Source organism: Zingiber officinale, chromosome 1A (genome assembly GCF_018446385.1).
Source record: "Zingiber officinale cultivar Zhangliang chromosome 1A, Zo_v1.1, whole genome shotgun sequence".
NCBI lineage: Eukaryota > Viridiplantae > Streptophyta > Magnoliopsida > Zingiberales > Zingiberaceae > Zingiber > Zingiber officinale.
The window spans coordinates 62,614,046-62,619,739 of NC_055987.1; the positions used below are offsets into that span (position 1 = coordinate 62,614,046).

General features: G+C 37.0%; 1 long non-coding RNA gene across 1 annotated transcript; it reads right to left on the reverse strand.

The window, feature by feature from the left end:
* Positions 1 to 2,250: 2,250 nt before the first annotated feature.
* On the reverse strand, positions 2,251 to 5,005 carry LOC122004626. Its single transcript, XR_006118239.1, has 2 exons — positions 4,782 to 5,005; positions 2,251 to 2,457 (listed from the first exon to the last, which is right to left on the reverse strand). It is a non-coding gene; the product is annotated as an uncharacterized LOC122004626 (long non-coding RNA).
* Between the last annotated feature and the right edge of the window lie 689 nt (positions 5,006 to 5,694).

Genomic DNA, 5,694 nt, shown 5'->3' on the forward strand with positions numbered 1-5,694 from the left:
TTTATCTCTCGTACTACTAATCCAAGATTAAGTTTGGAACAAGTTTTCTCATTTTCTTGTATGTGAGATTTTGTTCAATAACCCACCAAGAAGGCTACAGCACATCAGGCCTGCCACTTTTCTCCGATGAGGATTTTGGCTACTGGAAGAGCTAAATGGAGTATCACCTCAAGACGCAAGTCAAGATATGGATAATCATCCAAACATGCCTCATGCTCCTTCTCGATGGCACTAGAAAACTAGTATCATGTGAGAACTGGGATACAAGTCTGATGAAGAAGATCGAGGCTAACACCAAAGCGACATGCACTCTCCAATGTGGCTTAATAAAAGAGGAACTAAATCGAGTATGCCCTTTCTCAAGCGCAAAAGACTTGTGGGAGAAGCTAATCAAGCTGCATGAGGGTACTTCCGACACGAAGGTAAGCAAATGAGATTTAATATTAAATAAATTATATAATATAAAAATACAGGAAGGTGAGTCAGCGAGTTAGCTACATTTTCGCATACAAGATCTTCTGAATGGACTCCATGTGATCGAACAGAAAGTGGAGAACCACGACGTCATAAGGTACGCACTGAATACTTTCCAAGGAATACATTGTGGGCATCAATGGTAGATGCCTATAAGATATCCAAGGATCTTTCATCTATTAGACTAGATGAACTCTTTTCAAAATTTAAACTTCATGAACAGACTAATGTGTGCCTGACAAAGCAAGGTATTGCCTTGATTGCATGTACAAGTAGAACGAGGGAACCAAAAATCAAGCGCCAAACCAAACTCGAATCCAAAGACCAATTGGATCTCGAAGATGAAATCACCATCGAACTAGTCAAACTAGTTCGGAAAGCACTTAAGAAGAAGAAGGTTACTCAATCAAACACGAAGGCTAAGTCTGAGTTATCTGCTACGACTGCAACCAGAAGGGACACTACAAGCTTGAATGTCCAAACCAGAAACAAGGAAGATGGAAGGTGTTGAAGGCAACATGGTCTGATTTATCAGAAGAGTCAAACAAAGAAGGACACAATGAAGCGAGCTTCCTTGCCCTACTAGTACAAGCTTACATTGCTGAAACCAAGTCTAAGTCCGAAACTGGAGATGAATCTGAAGCCGAGTCTGAAGGAACCCACGGATTTGCATCCGATTTAGAAGGCTCCCAAACCAATGTGAGTATCTCTTTAATTAGATCACACAACTTAATTTCTTATTTGTCAAGAAAGCTAGCTAAGTCTAATCTTCGGGTCAAATCAATCCAAGAGGAGGTCAAAGCCCTTAAGGTAGTAACTAACCCAAGCTCCTTGACTGAATCAAGTCAGATTGGAACTTCAACTCAAGTCCAAAAGCTTGAGGAAGAAAATTCTAGCCTAAAAAGTCAAGTCAAGGAACTGAAAGAGACATTGGAACGGTTCACCTTGGGTTCTAAGAATCTAGATCTAATTCTTGGAAAACAAAGAGTCGTATACAATTGATTTGGACTTGGATATAAGGCTAACCGTAAGTTTAGATCTTATCTATCGCTTGTTAATCGAACACATAGAAGAATAGTCCAAGCATGGGTCCCCAAGTCAAACTTGATTAATCAAGTTGGACTTGGTCAATATTGGATCCCCAATGATCAAATTCATTACCTTGATAGGCCCTATCGAGGCTATGATCTAGGGGGAGCCAATAGAAAGACCATATTCATTAGATAAACTTACTTGATGTATGCTTTTACTGATTCTATTATTCATACTTAGATTAGGGTAAATAAGGACTTAGGCTTGATTAACACTTGACTAGTTAGACCTAGGATTTTTAGAAAAGAAATTAAATATTTAATTTCGTTAAAAGACATTGTCTAGAAGTGGTGGATGATCTCATACCCAAGAAGGCATAGTGACTCGCTACAACCTGAAAGCCAATTATTGAAATGAATATTTAATTAACTAACTATTAAACCTTAGTATAACTCAAATGTAGATCAATCCTGAGATTTTAATCTGAAATAAAGATTAAACTTGTAATGACCACCCTTCTCACTACTATACTACTCTCTAAGAGTGACCGTTACTTAACTACTAACTCTACTTAACCGGTATGATCGAAACCACGAGGAGTCTCTATCGAAAAATTTCGACAGCATCTCCCCTGTACCGGTGACCATATACTGAAATACATACATAGTATACATTAGCCACAGGCGGCTGGAACATACATCAAACACCCACGCAGTTAAATAAGTGTCAAAACCAAAAATACAAACCTACTAAACTGAGTTTATATTAGCATGCAATCTAACACAAAAATAATCTCAAATGACATGGATCTTAAAGTACAACTTCAAATGCTTCTTATACACTAAAATGCGAAAACATAAAAATGCCCAAGTCTCCCCCATAGTCCTGGCATCACACACCATCTGCGCCACTTTGTCGCCTTCCGTCGCTATATCTTTTCCTTTCCTTTATCTGCAGTAAGAGGAAATGCAACTATAAGCGAATACTTAGTAAGCGCTATCTAACTCAAAAAATCTCGATATGCATGTGAATATACTGAAAACTAAAACTGAATGCTCAAAAGGAAAACTACTCATGCTCATCTACTAGTAAAAGAAACATACTGAAGGGCTAAACATGTAAAGTAAATCTATACAATCATGCTAGCATAGAGAACTAAACTTACTGAATTTTAAACACTTTCTGAATCTTATTTCACTTGCTTAAAAATTTATTCTTTTATTTCACTTGTTTAAAACTTATACTTTAATACTTCAAAATAATAATCAACTTCTCTTGGGCCCAGGCATAGTACCATCTCATGCGTGTTCCCTAATAGGTTGGGGTAGCGAGCTACCAATCCTAAAAGAGCAGACCTCGGTCTACCAGGGCCAAGACCTCGGAATTGGACACCTGGATTTGTTTAACGACAACCTCGGAAGTCGGGAACTAGCCTCTTCAAAGTAAAATATCTTATTATCTTAATTACTTCTTCTTTAAATGCCTTAGCATTTTAATAAGCACCTTGTGTGCCAAAATCCCTAAAGTCTTGACTTTGGGATTACTTAAGGCCTTGGCCTTTTTCTTTCTTTTTCTTTATCTTTCTTATACTTGTTAATACTTCTAAAAGAATGTTTCTTTAAAAAGAAACTGAAATGTTTAAGAAAATTCTAACTTTGAAATGCTTAAACCAAAAATCTGTCTACTATGCTAATAAAATTCTACATATTAAGCTTAATAAAGATCTGTTTTAGGATTGGAGTTCTACATGCAATACTTATGAAAGTCTGCATATCATACAAGCTTAAACTAAATCTAAAACTTGTTGGATTTAAAACCTATACTGCATGCTTCGAATTAAGAGAACTCAACTAGCTGACTCTAAACATATGTGAAGCTTGCTGGAATAAACGGTAGCAAGGAAACATATCTAAACCTCACGTTAGAACTCAAATCTGTATTCTAGAATGAGTGTAACAAGAAAATATATCTAAACCTCATGCTAGAATAAAGAACCTCAAATCTGTATACTTGAATGAAAGTAGCATATCTACACCTCAAATCTGTATACTTGAATGAAAGTAACATATCTAAACCTCAAATCTGTATACTTGAATGAAAGTAGCATATCAAAACCTCAAATCTGTATACTTGAATGAAAGTAACATATTTAAACCTCAAATCTGTATACTTGAATGAAAGTAACATATCTAAACCTCAAATCTGTTTACTTGGCCACAAAGGGTTTAAAACTGTATATTTAAAGGAATGAACAGAAACTGAACAAATCTTAATATATAGAAAACCTCAAAGGCTGTTCTTATTCGTCGAATGGCAACCAAGAAAGTAACTGGCATGTTTAAAATAGAACTATTTCATGCTTATTGCCTAGCAATAAAAACCAAAACTGCATACTGGCAAGTAAAACCCATTCACGCTCATTTCGGATCTGTCCAACACTTTCCATAATCATAACATAATGTAAAAACATTCATGCTTAATCGCCAAAATTTTGAGTCAATTACTACTAACACATCCTCAGTCATTTATGAGACGATTTAGATAACCTAAAGGACTAAATTGACTACGCCAACCTATACCAAGACAAGGCTGTTTGAAAAGGAACAACAGAAATAAGAATGAATGATTATTAGGAACAACATAATTATGTTATGCAAGTGGATCATATCACAATGATAGACACGTTTATCCATCCTCAAAAGGATAAGGACACCACACTAGCAGGAATGTTCCAATCAGGATCATGTATGCTTTTGATTTACTTTTGTCATGATCTAGCTACCAATCAAGACTTGATATCATGAGATACTTGCATTTCCAAACTCAAGATTTCATATGGTAGCTTAACCCACAAAAGGGAATTGGGAGGTCCTATTTACAGTAGAAAGAAAGGAGATAAGGAAGGAAAACCCAATGTGCTACACTCAACCCTTCTAAATTGAACAATTGGTTAACTTCCGAATCTAACAACATTTCGTTAGGTTTCATAACTGCAACCTAAAATATAAACCTCTTCCATAACATGCTTCAAAATCAAAACCAGAAGCTAACATGAATCCGAATTGCACATAAAAGCCTAAAGTCTCATGCTTGAGTCACACAACAAGATTTAAGCCAAAATACCCAAAGCTATAAAACTGAAAACTAGGGTTCATGGTGAAAGAAAACTTGTTGTGCAGTGAAGAACCAATTCTAGGGTTCATGTGTGCTTCGAAAGCAAAGTGAGGAACCAAAGAAATTCGGAGCTATCCTACTGTAGGTGAGTAGCAACTTACCCTTCGTGTTCTTGGACTAACAACCGAAGAAGGAAGACTTCTAGGGTTCGGGTCTCTTGAGATCGTGGCCTCTCTTCGTGCTCACGGGTCCTTCTTGACGAGAGGAGCTCGAATTCGAGAAGAGCTTGCCGAAATCCCCTTCGGTCGGCCGCCGGAGACGAAGCTAGTGCTTCATTTTCCTTCGCTCGGCAGAATCGGCGCAGGCACGAAGAGGAAGAAGGGAGAAAGAATTAGGTCACGGGTAATCACAATCAAGCCCTAAGTTCTCTTCTTATAACCTTAATATTTTGTTAACTACTATTGCTTATATATATTTTGCTTCCCTTCTTATTAATAACATCCGTGTGAACACTTGGTCAGGCGCGCGTTGCTTAAGGCTCGGCTCGTGGGTTCAAATCTCGGCTGCAACCCATTTCTTCCTATTATTTCTTGTTATTAACTTCTACTACTTAAATAAAATTCTTCCTTTATTTGATCAAGTAATAACTGCTTGCCCACTTGGTCAGCTGGATCCGCTTAAAGCTTGGTTTGGCTGGAGGTCACGGGTTCGAATCTCGGCTTGGACATTTTTTGTCAAAACTTCCTTCGTTTAGTAAAAATACCAAACGACCTCCAAAAATTAACATAAAAATACTCTAAAAATTTCTAAAAATCTCTAGAATATTTCTATAGAATTTTAAAATATTTTTAAATTACTTTTGGGGCTCTAAATGAGGAAATTTGGGTTGTTACAATTCCCCATACCTTATAAAAAGTTCGTCCTCGAACTTAGAACAACTCTGGATAGTGGGTACTCGTTAAGTTTGGCCAAAAGAAATTGACACAAAAGAGTGGGTAGCCCCAGCATCAAATAAGAAGGTAGCTAAATGTTAAAGGGTAGGTATTTGACCTGTGACTACTGTGGAGGCATTGA